This window comes from Polypterus senegalus, chromosome 8 (assembly GCF_016835505.1).
Source record: "Polypterus senegalus isolate Bchr_013 chromosome 8, ASM1683550v1, whole genome shotgun sequence".
Lineage (NCBI taxonomy): Eukaryota > Metazoa > Chordata > Cladistia > Polypteriformes > Polypteridae > Polypterus > Polypterus senegalus.
In genome coordinates this window covers 176,260,599-176,282,717 of record NC_053161.1, presented here as the reverse complement: position 1 = coordinate 176,282,717, position 22,119 = coordinate 176,260,599, and the positions used below count along the sequence as shown (strand labels likewise).

The 22,119-nt window shown below is 38.2% G+C and overlaps 1 pseudogene; it reads left to right on the top strand.

The window, feature by feature from the left end:
- The first annotated feature begins 519 nt into the window (after positions 1–519).
- Positions 520–22,119, top strand: part of LOC120533411 — a 38,228-nt pseudogene continuing 16,628 nt past the window's right edge.

Here is a 22,119-nt window from a genome sequence, read left to right as displayed (position 1 = left end):
TATTGTAGTTAGTTATTAACTGAGTTAATGGATGTATTACAATATTTATGATACAATTGGTTACATTTCTTTTTTGGTTAAAAATAAACCTGTAGGATAGAATGTTCATCCCCTTTACCGAACATACAAGCATCTCTTACGTCAAGTGACTTGCTGCATATTGTTTTATTAACTGGTTAGTATTAGTGACATATTTTTAGGCAGGAATTCTCTCACTTTGTTTTTAATAAGGTACAGTTGGAGTCAACGCCATTTGCTTTAAGTTGGCCATTGAAATGTCACTGGTGGGTCAGTGTTATGGTTAATTAGTACAATATACAGTTATCTTGTCTGTTATGTTAAGTCCATTTATAGATAATTAACTGTTATATATATTTTATTCACAGTGATGTGGTCAACTTTATGGTAAGAGGAAAAAGTATCCGGGATAGAGTCATATGCCATCATTCACTTCTCTAAATGAAAGGCCTACACATCTGATGGAAATGATGCCCTGCCTCATTTGATTTGGTAATTGTCATTTTCTTGCCATCATCACTGGAATATTGTCCAAGTGGTACTTCAGGAGGTGTAGTAACAGTCTGGTCCAACTCTGCTTTAAGACACACAGAGGGCTTGTAAGTAATCAACACAAGTGGGGAGACCTGTGCAAATTGTTTGTTTCAACGTTTCAATGCTTCATTTTACTTGAATTGCTGCAGAACATCTGTAGGTTGTAACCAATTAGTTTTCCCCGACATTTCCTTTTTCAGTTGTTGTTAACCTAAAGTTTAAATGTAATCCTCTGACAGTTTACTGCTTACCTTTTCACCATTTTAGGTCATTCATTGCATTTCAACTAATTAAATTTGAAGAAAAGCTGAGGTGTTCTAAAACTTATGGTCCTGTGTGAAACATAGCTTAATTTATAAAAAAAAAAAAAGATTCTGTAAATCTTAAAAAAATTGTGTATGTATGTAGTTGGATACAGAGAAGCTAATAATTTAAATGTTTACCAGGAAAAGGGGGCTTTTGTGAGATCAAGAAGACAGTGGTTGGAAAAAGGAGAAAAAAATTTTTTTTTTTTGAAGTGTAGGAGATGGAGGAGTAAAATCAACATGCTGTGAAAGCTCATAATTGATGTGGTCCTTTGTGAGAATCCTACATTAATTGAAGAATTTACAACCAATTTTTTACAAAAAACTTTATATTTTAGATAGTAATCTTGATGAGGAATATTTGGGTCCCAGCACATAAATGAAATAGACCATCAAAAATTTAAAAGATAATAAATCATTTGGGAATGATGACCTAACCTCAGAATTTTATAAAATGTTTATAGATTACATTTTTAATTTTTTACTTGCAACTTTCAAAGTTTTTGAAATGGGAGAATGAACTAAATCAGTGAGACCAGGCACCATTACCTTAATTCCTAAGGCTAATAAAGATGTTGTACTTTTGGATAATTGTCATCCTGTAACCCTTTTGAACAATGATTACAAGATACTAGACTCGGTATTCACTAAAAGACTGAACTGTGGGATAAATGACCTTGTTGACGAATGTCAGTCAAGTTATGTTAAAGATCGTTATATTTCTAATATCTGTTTGATTTTAGACTTGACTGAATATAATGAATTACTTTCTGGAGACCCAGTGATTCTATTTCTGGATTTTCAAAGGGTATTTGACACAATAAGACATGCATTTATCTTTTGACATAAATTTATTTATGAATATAGGGAAACCCTACAACATTTTTAAATTTAATTATTTTTTTTTTTTAGTAAAAGCAATTACGACGGTTTATAAGTGAAGTAATGGCTCAGTTAAAGTTTCTCATGGAACCTCCCCACAATTTGAAATTCATTGAGGAAGTTTGTCAACAATTCCCCTTATCACCCGTACCCCCCACATTTCCTCCTTACTTCTGAAATGCTTAGTTTGTTGGTCACTCAAAATTAACTTAAAGGTATTAAACTCAATTAAAAAAAAAAAAAAAGCGACACTATTTTTTTTTTTTTGGAAAATGTCAGTAAAGTGTGAAATTCCTGTTAAAACACAGTTACTTATTTGGATATTAAAATCAACTAAACAACAACAAGTGAAAACAGTGTGCTAGACCTTAATTCAGTTGTTTCTCCACTAAGAAAACAATTAACTCATGGACTCATGACTAGAGATCTGACCGTTCATTGCAGATTCTTACTATCAAAAGCTGAATGCTTATCTCTCATGTTTCCTATATATTTTCAGCTCTAGAAATTTCAGACTCCTCTTGCACCCTTTGATTCATTGCCAGCCTTTAGCAATTGAAAAATAAAAGTAGTAAAAGTTTAATAGATGTCATTGAACTTAATCATCAGTTTGTGTAACGTTAACAAATGGCCAGGAGTTGTCACTAGGGAGGTGAGTGTTAAATGCTTCAACGTGATTTCCAACGCAGTGGCTTCAAATGTTTCGATACTTCTTGAGGCTTCACTCCACCCATTACTACTTAACACTTCTGATAAGTCTTCTTTCAGGTTCTCCCGTTAGGGGTTGCCACAGCGGATCATCTTTTTCCATATCTTTCTGTCCTCGTCATCTTGTTCTGTTACACTCATCACCTTCATGTCCCCGCTCACCACATCCATAAATCTTCTCTTAAGCCTTCCTCTTTTCCTCCTACCTGCCAGCTTTATCCTTATCATTCTTATTCCAATATTCCCAGCATCTCTCCTCTGCACCAAATCCAACGCAATCTTGCCTCTCTGACTTTGTCTCCCAACTTGAGCTTACCCTCTATGTCTTCATTTCTAATCCTGTCCATCCTCAACAAACCCAATGCAAATATTAGCGTCTTTATCTCTGCCACCTCCAGCTCTGTCTCTTTCTTTCTGGTCAGTGCCATTGTCTCCAGTCCATATAACAGAGCTGGTCACACTACCATCCTGTAGACCTTCCTTTTAACTCTTGCAGATACCTGTCTGTCACAAATCACTCCTGACACTCTTCTCCACCCATTCCACCCTGACTGCACTCTTTTTCACTTCTCTTCCACAAACCCTGTTACTCTGTAATGTTTATCCCAAGTACTTAAATCCATCCACCTTCACCAACTCTACTTCTTTCATCCCCACTATTCCGCTGACGACCTCCTCATTCACACACAAGTTTTCTGTCCTGTTCCTACTGACCTTCATTCCTCTCCTCTCTAGAGCAGATCTCCACCTCTCCAGGTTCTCCTCATCCTGCTCCCTACTATCGTTACAGATCACAATGCCATCAGAACAGAACTTTACAATTCTGAATAGTAAAAGTGAAAAATGAACTGAGCAAAACTTGAGTCTGTGACCGTGATGGACAGAATACGAGATAAGAACAAATACAAATGTATAGAGTGGGAGATAAGTGTAGTTCCTCACTGTAATTTTTCTTATTTTCCTGTAGATGTTTTACCCAACAATGTACAATGTCTTTTATAAGCTGAGCACACTTGTATTTAGGCAGTTTATTGAATTCTTCTTGGCAGATCTGCCCTTCCATTTTGGAGCTGTGTGAAGTTACTTTATGGTCGCTGGCATGCCAATCCTGCCGCCAACTCCCAAGTTTTCCCTGCAAGTTGGAGGAGCAATTGCAGGACCGGACTGAACAGGGGGTTGCCAACAAGGATCGCAAGCTGTTTTGTCATGTTGTGGGTGTGGCAACACGCTGTACCAGTGCATACTTCCCAGCCTGATCTTCTCGAGCTGTTAGATTGTATGGGAAGCATCTTCCATGTCTTTCCACAGCTGTTCTATGTGGTTTAAGTGTGGTCTTTAGCTGGACCACTCTTGGACACTCGGAAACCTGCCCCAAAGCCAGTGTATCATTGTCTTGGTGATATATTTTGTCATTATCATACTAAAAGGAAAGCCATCTCCCAGTCTGAGGTTGTGTGTAATCTGGAGCAGGTTTTGCTCAAGGTTCTCTCTGTCTTTCACTGCATTCATTCTTTCCTCTGTTCTGAACACTTTTTCCATCCCTGCTGCTGAGGAGCACCCCATAGCATGATGCTGCCACCACCATGCCTCAATGAAGGGATAATATTAGTCAGATGATGAGCAGTGCCTGATTTTTGCCAGAGACAATGCTTGAAGTTTTGCCCAAATAGTTCAAATTCTGTCTCATGCAACCAGATAATCTTTTTCCTCATGCTGTCAGTGCCCTTTAAATGTCAGTTGGCAAACTCCAAATGGTCCTTTATATGCCTTTTACTCAATATTGACTTCCATCTCGCCACTCTACCATAAATACTTAATTGATGGAATGCTGCCAAGATGTTCGTTCTTCTAACTGGTTCTGCGAACTTCTGAAGCTCTGTTACAGCAACCATTAGGTTTTTGATCAGCTTCATGACCAATGCCTGTCTTGGAGTGTTGCTCTGTTTGGCTGGACTGCACATTGTAGGTGAAATCCTGGTGGTGCCAATCTTCCATTTCACAATTGTTGAGGCCAGAGTATCCCTGGAAATGCCCACAGCTTTAGAAATGGTTTTTATCCCTTTGTCATTATCTACGCCTGACCACAATTTGATTGCAGAGGTCTACAGAGAGTTTGTTTGACATCTTGGCTTAGGTTTCATTGTGGCATGCAGTTTGAATCGTGGGACCTTGCATACACAGGTACATGTGTGCTTTTCTAAACAATGTCAAATCAAGTCAGTTTGCCACAGGTTGTCTCCAATGAGGTTCTAGACACATCTCAAAAATAATGAAAGCAAATAGGATGCACCTGAACAAAATCTGAAGAGCTACAGCAAAGTGTCCGAATACTTCTACCGTTGAAATGAGAGAATACAGTTTTTAAACTTTTCTGAAAATATATTTTCATGTTTCCATTATAGGTTATTGAGTGTACATTGATGGGCAAAAGTGTAAAATGTATCCGTTTAAAATTAAACCTGCAACACAATCAAGTCTGCAGAAAGTGACAGGCTCTGAATACTTGATGAAGCCTTCATACAGTTTATCCATCCATCCATCCAGTATCCAACCCACTATATCCTAACTACAGGGTCATGGGGGGTCTGCTGGAGCTGATATACGGTTTATGTAAACTGCTTAGTCCAGTTTAAACTACATACATTTCCATGCATTGAGTGGGATTGGATTTTTTTTCTCTCTCCCTAATCCTTTCCCACCATACTTCACAATTTTATATCTTTTGTTGCTAAAGTTCAACTGGTAATGCCTGATAATGATTATTAAAGAAATTATTAACAATTTGAAGTCTGTGTTACTGCTGTACAGCTCCAGTAGTGTGAGTTTTAACCTCAGCCAGTTTACTTCCCATGTGCAGTTTTCATGTGGGCCCTGTTTCTGCCTTTATTATTATTTATTTTCCCAGTTCTAAAGATGCATTGACAAATCTAACTTTGCTTTGCAAGGTAGTGTTAGATCGATACTGAGTCTTTTGACTTTGATATCAATACCAGCTTTCATATCGCAGTATTGATACTGAGTCGGTAAATAACGGAATCCCTACATACCACCTGACCTCTCTCCTCTTATCAAGATCCTCTTTGAGTAGAGTATTCATGAAGTTTAGTAATTGGTTGCTACTTAACCATAGTAGATTGTTCTTCTTGTTTCAGCCTGTTGGACCTTCCCTCCACTGATAATTTGAAATAAAGAGTACTGTGTTACTGTCGGCATGCTATGAGCGGTCAATCTTTATATAAACCTTAACAGAGAGGGTGTTGTGAAATGACAGTCAAGTGAGTTCAGATCTAAGTGATGAAGTTTTATTGAAGTTAATTCCTGTTCTTTTTACAGAGAAAAAAAAAAGCTGATGTTTACTGGAACATCTCAATGGATGTGAAACGGGAGAGCTGTGATGTGGACAGAAATATTATGGATATTAAGGAGGAGAACTGTGAGTTGGAGTCCATCTACCTTAAACAGGACAGTCTGAGCATCAAGGAGGAGATCAGTGAACTGCAGGCAGTGGGCATTAAAGAAGATGAAGAAGAGAAGTTTGTCAGTATTGAGACACACAACCATACAAATCTGAACAGTGTAAAAGAAGATAACCTTCATGATGGGTGTCAAGATGGATTGGTTACCAGGTTTGACTCTTCTCAAAGTAGACACTGTTCATCTCCAGGGCCTTCTGTCAATGTGAAGACTGAATCATTGCAGTCTAAACCAAAGAAGACTAAGAAAACTGCATCTGTTAGAACTGAGGAAAATAGGCCACCATCTACAAAGAAGTCTGGAAAAAGTAAGTGCAAAATAAAAAATTAGCAAATTTTAGGGTTGGGTTTATGGGCTTGAAAGGTTGGGTCTAGCGGTTTTTTTGAGAAATACTGTGTTTTATTGTGTGCTTAAATGTAGTTTGAGATTTCATCAATGTTTGTGTAAGGTTTGCAATTTTTCATGCAGAAGTCCTAAACATGTCCTTGGTAAAGAGTGCTGTACAAATGTACAACTGCAAAAGAAGGTTGTGAACCTTTTGGAATTCCCTGGATATCTGCTTTAATTTATCTTAACAATGTGGTCTTATCTTCAGCTATGCTCCATATACATACAACCACAGTTGTCCTAAGCTAATAACTCACAAACTGGATGACTTCTTGTCAGTCCTGAATACATCACTTTAACATTCACAGTCCACTCTATGACCCTCCAAACTGGTTGACCCTTCTTTAATAGTAATGGCCCCAACCAAACTTCGTGTAGCTACTGATCAGCTTTGAATTTTAATCCATACCTTCTCTCCAAACCTTTTTGGTTCCTTTTATTCCTGAGAGCTCTTTTCTGATCAGTTCTCTTTAGGTCAGGCCACAGCATCACGTGTCTCTTACTGGCCGTTCCTAAACAACAATTTCCTTATGTTTAAGTCTTTGTCTTTTTTGATTTCTTTCTGTGTTTTGGCTCATTGTCCTGTATCATAACTCAACTTTTGCCAAGCTTCTGCTATCCTGTTTTGCTGTCAGATTTCTTGATAATATTTTGAATTCACTGTCCCTTTGTGTCAAGCTGTCCAGGCTCTGAAGATGCAAAGTAGGCCAAACCATGATGTTCCCTTCGTCTTGAGGCTTTAGTATCAATATGCAGTTGTCTCTTACCTCCAAACATGGTGTCACATGTTTTGACAAAAGAGTTCAACTTTTTCCTCATTTGTCTACAGAACATTGTCTGTTCGGGAACATCGAGATGATCTTTTACAAGTCTGAGATGTGCAGTGATGCTTTTATTGGATTATACTGATTTCCTTGGTGTTGTCCTTCCATAAACACCGTTCTTATTTACTGTTCAAATAATTAAAGTGTATAAAAACTGTGGGCTATTGGATTGGTCAGTTAAGTAGCAGAAGGGGTTGTTAGTCAGTCTCCGCTGTTTTGGTGTTAATGAAATGAACAACAGGTGCTCTAGAGGGACAACAATAAGACGACCCCTAAAACAGGAATGGTTTCATAGGTGGAGGGAGGTCACTGACATTTTTTCCCTCCTCATCTGTTTTTTTTCACTAGTTTTTGCATTTGGCTACAGTCAGTGTCACTACTGGTTACATGAGGTGATACCTTGACCCTACAGAGATGGCACAGGTATTCCAACTTCTCCTGGATTGGCAGTCACATCAATACGTGGCATTGCCAGGTTTGCTGTGTCTCCCAGCACATTCTCAAGGGCATGGAGAGGATTCCAGGGGACAGGGAGTTACTCTAGGAGAGCTGGACAGAGCCCCCTGTAGAAAGTCCTTAACTCATCAGCAGGACCCACCAGTATCTTCTCCTTTGGGCAAGGAGGAACAGGATGACCACTGCCAGAGCCTACAAAATAATGTCCAGCAGGCAGGCCACTGGTGTGAATGTCTCTGAGCAAACAATCAGAAACAGACTTCATAAGGGTGGCATGAGGGCCCAACGTCCTCTAGTGGGCACCGTGTACTGTAACTCAGTTGGCACTTGTCATAGAATACCAGGATTGGCAGGTCCAGCACTGGCGCCCTGCGCTTTTCACAAATGAGAGCAGGTTCACCCTGAGCACGTGACAGACATGAAAGGCTCTGGAGAAGCCATGGAGAATGTTATGCTACCTGTAACATCGTTCAGCATGACCGCTTTGGTGGTGGGTCAGTGATGGTATATCTGGAGGGGCATATCCATCGAGGGTCGTACAGACCTCTACAGGGTAGACAACAGCACCTTGACTGCCATTAGGTATCAGGATGAAATCCTTGTACCCTTTGTCAGATCCTATGCTGGTGCAGTGGCTCCTGGTGCTTGACAATGTTTGGCCTTATGTGTTTGTGAGTTCTTGGAGGATGAAGGAATTGATACCATTGACTGGCCCCCACGCTTGCTCATCTTACCTTAATCCAATAGAACACCTCTGGGTGGGACATTATGTTTCGGTCCATCCAACATCTCAGACTGTCTAGGAGCTCAGTGATGCTCTGGTCCAGATCCAGGAGGAAATCCCCCAGGACACCATCCGTCATCTCATTAGGACGTGGTCAGGTATGCATGCAAGCATGTGGGGGACGTATAAACTACTGATTGCGATTTGAAGTTGCTACAATGAAATTTCGGCCAAATGCACTCGCCTGCCTACTGCATCATTTATTCCCTTTGAGTTTTTTGGGGTGTCTTTGAATTCAGCCCTTTGTAGATTGATCATTTTCATTTCCATCAAACAATGTGGCTGCCATCCTTTCGTTCCTAACACATCACCATATCAGTCCTTATCAGTAGAGATATCCAGTAGAATTTTTTTTCCTATTGAGATCTGATTGGTTTTCAAAGTGTTCCTTTCATTTTTTTGAGCAGTTTATTTTCCTTCACATGGGCACATGCACAGAGATTTTTCTGCAGGCCCTTTGCTCTTCCCCTCTCTGTTTCTTTTTTCCACCTCTGCTTTCACACTGTGGTCTTTGCAGGATGCCCACTCCAGTACTGAATTTGCTCCATTTTTGTAGACAGTTTGGCTCCCTGTCAAGCCTTTCAAAATGCTTTGTTCATGTTTTCCAGTTTTATACAGCTCTTCAGATCTTTTAAGGTCCTTGTGACACCCCTTAAGAGGTAACTGTGTGGAACATTGAAGCACTGAATTGGAGCAACAACGTGAAGTGACCCGCTAACATCATTCTTGCAATGTAAAGTGAAAAAGCTGTATGGATGTGTTACTTTTGTGTGAGTGTGAGTTAAATTTAACTTTTGCTCCTGAAAACTTTGTTTTTGTGGTTACCGTTAAGGAGCTCTGAGGGTGTTTCATACCTTTTCTCTCTTTGTTTGTTTTTTTTTTTTTTTTTTGCCATCAACACAAGAGAGTTCAATGTTTAGTAAAGGTACTTGTATTCAAACCTTTGTGTTTGTTGGTCAGAGGGCAGAGAAAGCTTTTGCAGTTGCCGGCAAGTCAATAATTAACTGGTGTCATAGCAGCAAACGGTCAAGAGTAACTAGGATTCATTACTAGGAGAAGTTAAACATTTGACATATGATGCAGGACAGATTTAAAGAAATTAATAAGAACTCTGCAGTGTGTAAATAAGAAATGCAAATGTAAAAAATAGCTAAATAAGTCATAGAAGACTAAGTACCCTAATGCTAACTGTAGAGCATTTAGAGTATGAGGGCAATCATTAAGATATATATCAAGGAAGGTGAAATGCAGTTACAGAGGAATATTGCAGATAAGGCAAAAAGATGGACTAAAGTGAGTTTTTCAGTGTTTTAGTAATAAAAGAAAAGCCAAGGAGGTGAAGCTGATCAGGAACAATAAAAGGGGAATTACAATACATAGACAGTGAAATATCAAATGCATTAAACTTGTTTTTTTTTTCTGAAGTTTTCACAAGTGAGCAAGTGCATAACCTCCCAGTAGTAACAGGGACTGCAAAGGAGGTACTGAGAAATTTGGAAATTGTAGAGCAAGAAGTGCAGCTCAGATTAAATAGGCTGAACTCAAACAAATCACTAGGACCAGATAATACTTATCCTCAAGTGCTTAAGTGGGTAAGTGAATACACATATAAACCTTGGACACCGTCAAAACACAAAGGGAGAGCAGAAAAACATTCCTCCCTCGTCTGACGTATTGTTTTGGCCACATAGCTCACTTAAGGCACAAGCTCTCCCTCTGTCACCGTCCTTGTTTCAGTGCTGCTACGTTACTTTATCAAATAAATCACCAGCATCAGATAATATTTTCCCTCGAGTTCTTAAGGAGGTTAGCGAGTACAGATATAAACCCTTGACACATTTTTAGGAAGTCACTGCACACTGGAGAGATTCCGAAGGAATGAAAAATGGCAAATATCATCTCATTATATAAAGAGGGTGACAGGGCAGATCCAAGCAACTATAGGCCAGTAAGCTTAATGTGCATCACAGGAAAATTAATGGAAGGAATTATCAGGGATAAAATTGAGCAACACTTGGCAAGGACAGTAGTTATTCTGAACAGTCAGCATGGGTTTAAAAGAGGGAGGTTCTGTTTTACTAACATGCTGGAATTCTATGAAGAGGCAACAAAATGATACTATCAAAGTGGAGCAGATGGGATTATTTATCTTGACTTTCAGTAAGCATTTAATAAGGTGCCACATGAGAGGGTGGGCATCAAACTTAAAGAAGTGGGAGTTCTGGGTGATGTTTGTAGGTGGGTGCAGAATTAGCTCAGTCACAGGAAGCAGAGAGTGACGGTGAGAGGAACCTTATCAAAATTGGCTGGTAACTGGTTGATTGTAAGAGTGGTGACCCATAGGGGTCAGTGCTGGGGATATTGCTATTTTTATTATATATAAATATTTGGATAGGAATATGAATAACAAGCTGGTTTTCAGATGATACTAAGCTAGGTGGATTGGCAGTTATTCGAGAATCTTTAAACTGTTGAATCATTACAGAGAGACTTGGGCATATTTATAAGACTAAATTTAATTTAAGAAAATGTAAAGTACTAGGGTGTTCGCCCCCTGCTCACTTCGATCGCCAACCCCTCGGCCTGCGCTATACACCAACAACATTTCGTCTCTGCCGCTGGCGTTGTGAAGAGGGGGGCTGAACGCACTCCAAGGAGACGCGGCCACTCCTCTGAAACCCCCTCTTAAACGGTGATAAAATGGGAAACGGATACAGATTTTTTTGTTTTTTTATAACCTCCTCTTTGCTCGACCATGCTGCGTGATCTGCATCTCGTGTAGTGCTTTGAACATTTAAAAGCCTGTACAGCAGCTGACCTACTCCTTTATTTCCGGTCCCAGGCATGGTTAAATCTCTTGGCACAACGTCTTGTCTCGCAGGACGCAAGTTCTTGATATTTTTTTAGTTTTTAGAATCTGAAAATGTAACAACATCACATTAAATTTCGATAAATTCTGACAAGAATGATACCATACATATATTTGTAAGTTTTAAAATAAGCCTAATTTAAAGTGTGACATAAAACTTCACATAAAATCATTGCACTTTTAAACTTAGGATTTTATATACTGTATATAAAGTAGATTTGGATAGAAATATAAATAACAAGCTGGTTATGTTTTCAGATGATACCAAGATAGGTGGATTGGCAGATAATTGAGAATCTGTTGAATTATTATAAAGAGACTTGGACAGCATACAGGCTTGGGTAGATTTGTTGAAGACAAAATTTAATGTAAGAAAATGTAAAGTATTGCACATAGGAAGTAACAGTGTATGGTTTTAATACACAAAGGGCGGTCTGAAAATTCTAAGTACACTTGATGAGATGAATTTAGGAGTCATAGTGGACTCGTCTCTGTCAACTTCCAGACAGTGTTCAGAAGCCATTAGGAAAGTTAACAGAATATCAGTTTATATAGCGCCTTGATGTGTGGAGTTCAAGTCCAAGGAGGTCTTGTTGAAGACTTCTAACACACTGATGAAGCCTCATCTGGAGTCCTGTGTGCAGATTTGGTCTCCAGTCCACAAAAAATACAAAGCAGTGCTAGAAAAAGTCCAGAGGAAAACTAATTCTAGGAGTGAGAGGAGGAATTATCAGAAAAGATTAAATGAGTTCAACATTTTCAGTTTAAGCAAATGGAGATTAAGAGGAGGCATGAATGTTTAACATCATTAAAGTAATTAGAGCCGTGGAGCCTGGCTGTTACTTTAAAAAGAGTTCAATAAGAACATGAGGACACAGTTGGAGACTTGTTAAGGGATAATTTCACATAAAGATCTCTAGCGGACTAAAAAACCCAGCTAAGATTGCCACCTTCGATAAGATGGTGATTTACTTATTTTTTCAATGGGGATCCCAGGAACACACCCAACCTTGACCCAACTCACACATGCTCCCTCGCAGACACAAAAAAGCAATCTGTAATATAAATTAAAGAATATTAAATGAAAATGATCCTACCCCAGTTCCCCTTACGGCGATATACAATAAATATGAATTCAACAATATCAAGCCACTAACAAAAACCACACACGATGAAGTCCATGAAAACGGCAACTGATGAAATGAAATGATGGTGGTAGGTAGTCCAGAAATCGGCACGCTGTATATGAATGTAAAGGTCAGTCCTACTGGTATTTCCTGATGGACGTCAATGGGATCAGGAGCGCTCCTTTCTTTGCAGGATGACAATAAATCCTCAGACAGTCCTCATGCAGCAGGAAGGCACCAAGCAGTCCATACACCCAAAACAGGAGACGATCTCCAGGACAAAACGAGAAAACACAAGTAGCAAAATGGGAAGGCAAACAGACAAGCAACTCCAGACACCAAACACAAGACTTTTTGTCCTCTGTTGAACTGGCCTCCTTTAAATGGTGCACCTGCCTCCTTGTCCCCAGTAGCCCCTGCACCCTCAGCAGATGACCAATGTGAGTCACTGCAGGGAGCTGAAGTTTCATTCCCCAGTGACACCGCTACACATTAAAGAGTTTTTCTTCACACAGAAAACAGCCACCATTACCAGGTAGTCTGTTGGAAAGTAGGACTTTCAGGGACTTTGAAAACTCAAACTGATGTTGTTTTAGAGAGGTTAGGTGGATCAGATTGGCAAGAGTTGTTGGGCTGAATGGCCTGTTCTCATCAGATTTTTTTTGTAATATTTCCAAGTTCTGTTTAATCAAATGATAATTATTTTGTAAGGCTGTCACTTTGTCCACCTTTCTCTTTATGAAAATGGGGTCTAAATTGTTTGTATGAAAATGTGCTATATAAATAAATATTATTGTTGCTGTCTCTGGCTTTTAGACTGATGTCAAGGTGACTCGCGCACACGCAATTTAAGAAACTGAATAATACCCCCAGGCTACTGGCTGCAACACAAGCCCGAAAGATGATCGATCTTCTCCCATTGCTTAACAGTCAGAAACGTGTTCTTGTCATGGAATTCTGCCCCCTTTTTACTCCAAACCCACCTTTGCACATTGTGCCCATCAAGTTCTGTTTTGACTTCATCAGGCCACAGGACTTGTTTGCAAAATGCGTCGGGCTTGTTTAGATGTTCATCTGTAAACTTCTGATCCTGAATTTTATGTTAAGGACACAGGAGAGGTTTTCTTCTGATGGCTCTTTCGTGAAGGTCTGTGGTGGTGTCGCTGCACCAGAAGAACAGCGCATCACCAGTCCAGAGTGTGACTACAAAACTTCTTCATGAAGCTTTAGGGGTTTTAAATTGCCTTTCTAGCAATCTTATAAGCAGTTCTCTTGGAAATTGTTTTGGTTTTCCAGACTTCAACTAACTGCCATTTCTTAATAACGCTACAAACTGAGGAAGTGGCTCCTTGAAAAATTTGCTGTCTTCTTGTAGCCTTTTCCTGCTTTGTGACCATTGATTATTTTATTCTTCAGAGTGCTAGACAGCTGCTTAGAGGAGCCCATGGCTGCTGATTGCTTGGACAAGCTGTGAGGAGTCTGAGAATTGATACAGCTTTGACATGTGCATCATGTGGCCATTCCTAATGATGATTGTGAACAAGCCAAAGCACTAAAGAAGCTAATTTAAAGTCTGACATCTTGGTCGGGGGTGGAGAGTTATCTGAGACCTCTGATCACTTGGGGTGCCCATATATTAGTGGAGTACTTCATTCTTTTCTCATACTACAAAAAAATAAAAACAAAACACAAATCTTGTTTACATTGCAGAAAAGAATGGTGGCCTTTGGAGATCAATTCATCTTCTATTGACTTAACTTTTCACAGTAACTGTTATTTTGATCCGGGAGTCCCCACACTTTCGCATGTCACTGTATATGAAATGTCACGAAAGTGTACATCTTGGGTAATGCTACGTCTGAAAAGAACCATCCTCTCGCAGGTGTATATTGTGCATCCATGTTATAGGACTTAAATAATGGAATCCTAAACTTTCTACTGTAGAAAATATATATATAATATATATATATACACATACACACATACATACATGTGTACATATATACTATGGGGTGCCAAACAGGCAAATAAATAGATTTTGTGAATATATAAAGTCGGCGTCAGAATATATAAAGTGAAAACTTGAATATAGAAAGTCAGCGTCGGAATTTATAAAGTCAGCACTGGAATATATAAAGTTAAAACTTGAATATATAAAGTCGTTCCCGAATATATAAAGTCAAAACTTGAATATAGAAAGTCAGCGTCGGAATTTATAAAGTCATTCCTGATTATATAAAGTCAACATCGGAGTATATAAACTCACTCCTGAATATATAAAGTGAAAGTCAAAATCTATTAATTGAAACGACTCTGAACTGAACTAAGTTAACAAAAACATATTCAGAAAAGTAAATTAAAAAAACACTGTTGGGTTAATGTTTTGAAAATGATGCATGTGCCCTGCCCAGGATTGGTTCCTGCCTTGCGCCCAGTGTTGGCTGGGATTGTCTCCAGCAGACCCCCGTGACCCTGTGGTCGGATTCAACGTGTTGGGAAATGGATGGATATTCCAGCGCTGACTTTGTATATTCCGACGCTGACTTTATAGATTCCAGCGCTGACTTTATATATTCCGAAATATTCCAACGCCGTCTTTATATACTCAGGTTTTGACTTTATATATTCCAGCGCTGACTTTATATATTCAAGTTTTGACTTTATATATTCAGAAACATGTATTGACTTTATATATACCGACGCTGACTTTATATATTCGCGAATGACTTTATATATACAAGTTTTGATTTTATATAGTTAAATGTAGTCATCATTGCATAACTTTTTCTTTACCATAGAAATTTAAAGACTAAATTCAACTTCCATTCCTAACAAAGATATTTCTGGCAACTAAATAGAACCTACTTATATCCAAATTTGAGCTATTGAGCTGTCGCCTGCCTACCTGCCTGCCTGAATAAGTCACCCTCGCTTCGCTCTTACTTTTTTACCGTTCATTTAATCATGGCTAGTGGTGGAAAAATTATGAAATGGAAGGAGGATTACACTGAGTATGGCTTTACCAAAACAATTATTGATGGCGAATTGATTATTCGTAATCAATTGATTTGATGAATTGATTATTCGTAAAGCTTCAATTGGTGATCTGTTTTTCTGTGTTAACCTCATATTTTTTCATACTTCTTCTCAAACCAAGGGGGCGAGGGTAAAATGAATCGGGAAGCGCTGATCAATGTAATCGGTGTACCAGGAAATCATGCATTGACAGAAGTTCCCCTTTGCTTGATTAAATGCGTGATTTTTTTAACGCGTTATGGAGCGCATGCATCGAAGCTTCTCAGCTGTGCTTGTGCTAAGAAAAGGAAACATTTTAAAAATAACGTAACACGATTGTCAATGTAACCTTTTGTAAGTAGTGCCTGGAGGATTCAGTGTGGAGAAACTCTAGACACAGCGTGTGTATTAACTTGTGGATTTTTCTTTGAGTATTTGGTGGCAGCGTCACAAAGTCGCTTCCGTAACACTGCGTTTATTAGCTGCGGAGCTCAGCTCAGAGCGAAATTAGGTGAATGGGAGGGGAGATGATGACGTGACTCCCCTACCTGCCTTAACTGTCAATCACCCACAAACACAGCCTCTCGGAATTTGCATAAGCACAGCCCCTCACCTGCAATTTTAACTTAGTTACAAAGTGATCAAAACTCTCGTTTATATCCTGCGTCCTCTCATTAAACTTGTATCCCGCATTACCCGTGGGCATGACAAACGCCAGCGGCAGACTATTAACTTAATTTCTGAATTATATAATGCACGTTTTCTTCAGCGCTTTTTGGAGCTCTTCCTGGTTTTCTATGTACTGCATTGACAGTCAGTTCACGTGATTACGTGGGAGGCGTGATGATGTCACACGAAACTCCGTCCCCCCCACGGCTTTCGAACTCAACTCCACTACAGAATATGTAGAAAAATAGCTTCCAGTTATGACCATTACACGTAGAATTTCGAAATGAAACCTGCCCAACTTTTGTAAGGAAGCTGTAAGGAATGAGCCTGCCAAATTTCAGCCTTCTACATACACGGGAAGTTGGAGAATTAGTGATGAGTGAGTGAGGGAGGGCTTTGCCTTTTATTAGTATCTATATTAATAAAAGGCAAAGCCCTCACTGACTCACTCACTGACTTATCACTAATTCTTCATCCTACAAATACGAACCTGATTGAAACAAATAATGATAATCAAATCCTTGATGACAGCAGCACTCCTAACACAAAACAATTACTGTATATTGACACTCGTGTTACGTTATTTTTAAAATGTTCCCTTTTCTTTTTTCCCGAGGTTCGTTTCCCGAGAGGGGATGCACTGAGTATGTACGCGCGCATCTCGATTCATTTTACATTCGCATCCCCTTGGTTTGAGACGTATGAAAAAATATGTGTTTAACGCAGAAAGACAGATCACCAATTGAAGTTTTTTGAATAATGGATACTTTATTCGCCATTAATGATTGTTTTGGTAAAGCCATACTCAGTGTATTCATTAGATAAACGGTAAAAAAGTAAGAGCGAGGGGAGGGTGATTTATTGAGGCACGCAGGCGAAACCACAATAGCACTGTAGTGCACGTCAAGTCAATCTGAATTGCGCGATCACATTCGAAAAAATATATCTTTTCAAGTTCTGTTTAGTCCATATGTGTCATACTCAAGGGCCGCGGTCCTCATCCGGCCCGGCGTGTAATTATATCCGGCCCGCGAGATCATTTTATATATTATTGTTATTAATAGCCCGGGGATATGAAGCGCTGGTAACACAATAGACTACAGATCCCATAATGCACCGCTTCAGCTGCCTTGCCGAACACTTACCGCATTAATCAAGTCTAGCTTATGATGCTGCGAGTTATTGCGAAGCTAGCCCACACGATGCCGAAGAGAAAAGTTGATTCTGAAAACAGAGCCTTTAAAAACCGATGGGAGGTTGAGTATATGTTTACTGACATTGCTGGTAAACCCGTGTGTCTCATTTGTGGAGCTAATGTGGCTGTAATTACAGAATTTAATCTAAGACAGCACTATGAGACAAAACATCTGACACTAAAGCAGACGTTTTTACCCATGCAAAATCACAAAGTGATTTCAAGTGAACCTGCTTTTATGGGAGACACAAATGCACCAGTGCAACTTGCCCCACTTTCCCTGTTGCCAAGTAATGTTCAACCAAATCGGCACAATGATGTTCCCAAATACGCACTTTGCTGATAAACTGAGCGCACTGAGTTCACACGGCGCTTTGTTGACTTTGAAGAACAAACAAAGAATTTTATCAACTAAATAAAAATTCCTTCTATTTAAAATTTAAATAGAACTTGAACAGATACGGCAGTTCATAATATCCACGCAGACTTGCACGTAAGAGCGGGAGTCATCCGTTTTAACAAACAGTGTATTGCACTGATACGAAATAGCCTGCCCATTTAATTATTTAGGAATGGATAAATAAATTAAGATTTTGTACAAGTAATGTTTTTCATTTTTCTTCCTTGATGGATTCTGGCACCCCCAGCAAGAGTTGCTCGCACCCCAAACAGTGTGTGTGTGTGTGTGTATATGTAGATATGTATGTATATATGTATGTGTATATGTATATATGTACTAGCAAAATACCCGCGCTTCGCAGCGGAGAAGTAGTGTGTTAAAGAAGCAATGAAAAAGAAAAGGAAACATTTTGAAAATAACGTAACATGACTGTCAATGTAATTGTTTTGTCACTGTTGTGAGTGATGAGTGTTGTTGTCATATATATATATATAAATATATATATATATATATATATATATATATATATATGTATATATATATATATATATATATATATATATATATATGTATATATATATATATATATGTATATGTATATATATGTATATATATATATATATATGTATATATATATACATATATATATATATATATATATATATATATATACACACACACATATACACACACAGCTATTTCGTATCAGTGCAATACGCTGTTTGTTAAAACGGATGACTCCGCTCTTACGCAAGTCTGCGTGGATATTATGAACTATCAGATATTGTTCAAGTTCTATTTAAATTTTAAATAGAAGGAATTTTTATTTAGTCGACAGAAATATCTTTGGTAGGAATGGTAAAACAGACAGGAATATTATTCGTGAATAAATCAACTCAAACCTTAAACAACTTATAATATTTTGCTCTCCATAAAATATATCCTGTCTAAATTATACAAGTTAGAAATAAAGTAAACGTTAAAAGAACAAACATTCAAATTTCTTTACTCTTATGTAATTTTATATAAAAAATAAACTTAGATTTTAAATATCCCAAAAGATTTTGCTCGCCATAAAAATATATCCTGTCAAAATTATACAAATTCAAATATGAACATGCTGCATAACAAAACCTGGAAATATAAATAAAATGTGTTCCTTTCAGCAATAACAAATCAAATCATTCAGTTGTCTTTGCTCATATGTCATTTTAGAGCTGGACGCCTGGCATCTTTTTTGGCACAGGTTCGTTTCTGTTTGGTGTGAGGTTCTGTGTTGTGGAGATTCTCAGGATGGATTGCAGGTGCTCATCAGTGAGGCGACTCCTGTGTGCTGTTTTGTTAGTCTTTATCACTGAGAAGAGCTTCTCACACAGATATGTGCTACCAAACATGCACAAGGTTCGAGCCGCATGTAGACGGACTTTTTGTTCTTCAAAGTCACCAAAGCGCCGTGCAAACTCAGTGCGCTCAGTTTATCAGCAAAGTGCGATTTGGGAACACCGTAGTGACGACTTGGTTTAACATTACTTGGCAACAGGGAAAGTGGGGCAAATTGCACTGGTGCATTTGTGTCTCCCATAAAAGCAGCTTCACTTGAAATCACTTTGTGATTGTGCACGGTAAAGCGTCCGCTGAAGTGTCAGATTCTTATTTAATTCTTCTGCATTGCATTCAGGTTACCCTGATGTTTTGTCTCATAGTGCCGTCTTAGATTAAATTCTGTAATTACAGCCACATTAGCTCCACAAATGAGACACACGGGTTCAGTAAACATATACTCAGCCTCCCATCGGTTTTAAAGGCTCTATTTTCAGAATCAACTTTTCTCTTCAGCATCGTGTGAGCTAGCTTCGCAATAACTTGCATCATAAGCTAGACTTGATTAACGGTAAGTGTTCGGCAAGGCAGCTGAAGCGCTGCATTATGGGATCTGTAGTTTATTGTGTTACCAGCGCTTCATATACCCGGGCCATTAATAACAATAATACAGTATATAAAATGATCTCGGGCGGATATAATTACGCCCGGGCGGATGTGGCTTGGCCCTTGAGTTTGACACATATGGACTAAATAGAACTTGAAAAGATATATTTTTCAAATGTGATCGCAATTCAGATAGAGTTGACGCAAGACTACAGCCTGCATGCCTCAATAAGTCATCCTCCCCTGCTCTTACTTTTCTACCGTTCATCTAATGAATACACTGAGTATGGCTTTACCAAAACAATCATTGATGGCGAATAAAGTATCCATTATTCGAGTATGTAGATCGGGATATATATATACATATATATATACCCGCGTATCGCAGCGGAGAAGTAGTGTGTTAAAAAAGCTAGAAAAAGAAAAGGGAACATTTTAAAAATAACGTAACATGACTGTCAATATACAGTATTTGTTTTGTGAGTGTTACTGAGTGTTGCTGTCATCAAGGATTTGATTATCATTATTTCTTTCAATCAGGTTAGTATTTGTAGGATGTGTTGTGTTCAAGTTACATTCCGTGTTTGTCAATCGTTGTAAAGATGACAGGTTTCATTCATCGATTCGTTTCTTACTGCATCAATAAACAGCTCGTCTTCTTCTTTATCTGAGACCTGACACACTGCATGCACGGGTTTTTACACTGTCTTCCTTTAGCGGGACATTGACTTTTTCCAACGTGTGCTTTGTTTCCGCAGTAGTTGGATTTATGAATATGCTTGTATGTATCAGACGCTTCATATTTTTTGCTGCCTTTTCAATTGTGTAATTCGGTTTTTGTTCAGCGCTCTTTGGAACTGTTGCTTTTATCTGTGTACTGCGCCAGTTCCGTGAGCTTCGGTGTACATGCATCGAAGGTTCCCAGCTGTGCTGGTGCCATATCGTGCTATGTCCATGGCTGTATTTAATGTTACCTTAGTCCTGGCACTTAAAACTTTCTCTCGCAGTTTAAGCTGAGTTTGTGTCAAACACCACCCTGACCATCTCATCTTCCTCTCCATAAGCACAGTCCTTCACCCGTGAATATTTACCCGTGGGAGTTTGCTATTGGATTGCCGCTGACGGACGGCCTTATATGGGCAGGCACTAAATTACAAGCGCCAGCGCAGCCTGTCTATGAACTTAATTTAAAGTGTAGGTTTACATCGTGCTTTGTTTCCGAAGTAGCAGAACTCATGAATATGGTTGTATATGTCACTCACTCGCTTCTTATTGTTTTGCTGCCTTCTCAATTATATAATGCATGTTTTCTTCAGCGCTTTTGAGGTCTTCCTGGTTTTCTATGTACTGCGTGATTACGTGGGAGGCGTGATGATGTCACCGAAACTCCCACGGCGTTGAAGCTCATCTCCATTACAGTAAATGGAGAAAACTGCTTCCAGTTATGACCATTACGCGTAGAATTTCGATATAAAACCTGCCCAACTTTTGTAAGGAAGCTGTAAGGAATGAACCTGCCAAATTTCAGCCTTCCACCCACACGGGAAGTTGGAGAATTAGTGATGAGTCAGTGAGTGAGTCAGTGAGTGAGTGAGGGCTTTGCCTTTTATTAGTATAGATATATGTATATGTATATGTATATGTATATATGTATATATGTATATGTATATGTATATATGTATATGTATATATATATGTATATGTATATATGTATATATATATGTATATATATGTGTATATATATACACATATATATGTATATATATATATATATATATATATATATATATAGCAGAATACCGCGCTTGGCAGCGGAGAAGTAGTGTGTTAAAGAAGTTATGAAAAGAAAAGGAAACATTTTAAAAATAATATAACATGATTGTCAAAGTAATTGTTTTGTGTATTTGGCGCAGCATCAAGTTGTTTTCGGTAGCTGCATCAGAAAATGTACCACGACGCCTGACACGCCTCCTTTTACTGCTTTCTCACACATACATTACATACAGATATATATATATATATATATATATATATATATATATATATATATATATATATATATATATATATATATATATATATATATATATATATACATATATATATATATATACATATATACACACATATACATATACATACATATATACATATATACATATACATCACATATATATATACATACATACACACACACACACATAATTATATATATGTGTGTATGTATATGTGTGTATGTATGTATGTATGTGCATGTATGTATGTATGTGTGTGTGTATGTGTATATATATATATATATATATATATATATATATATATATATACACATACATACATACATATATATACACATACATATACTTGTGTGTATAGCTTTTATATATGTGTGTGTATAGCTTTGGTCACTGAGTGCAAGGGAGAAATAATAAAATATAGTCTATAAGTTATTAAACAGTAAAACATTAACGCTTTAAGAAGTACAGGTACATTGAGCACTACTGGAGTGGTTGGTAAACTACATTTTAAAGACTGTGTAACACAACAGG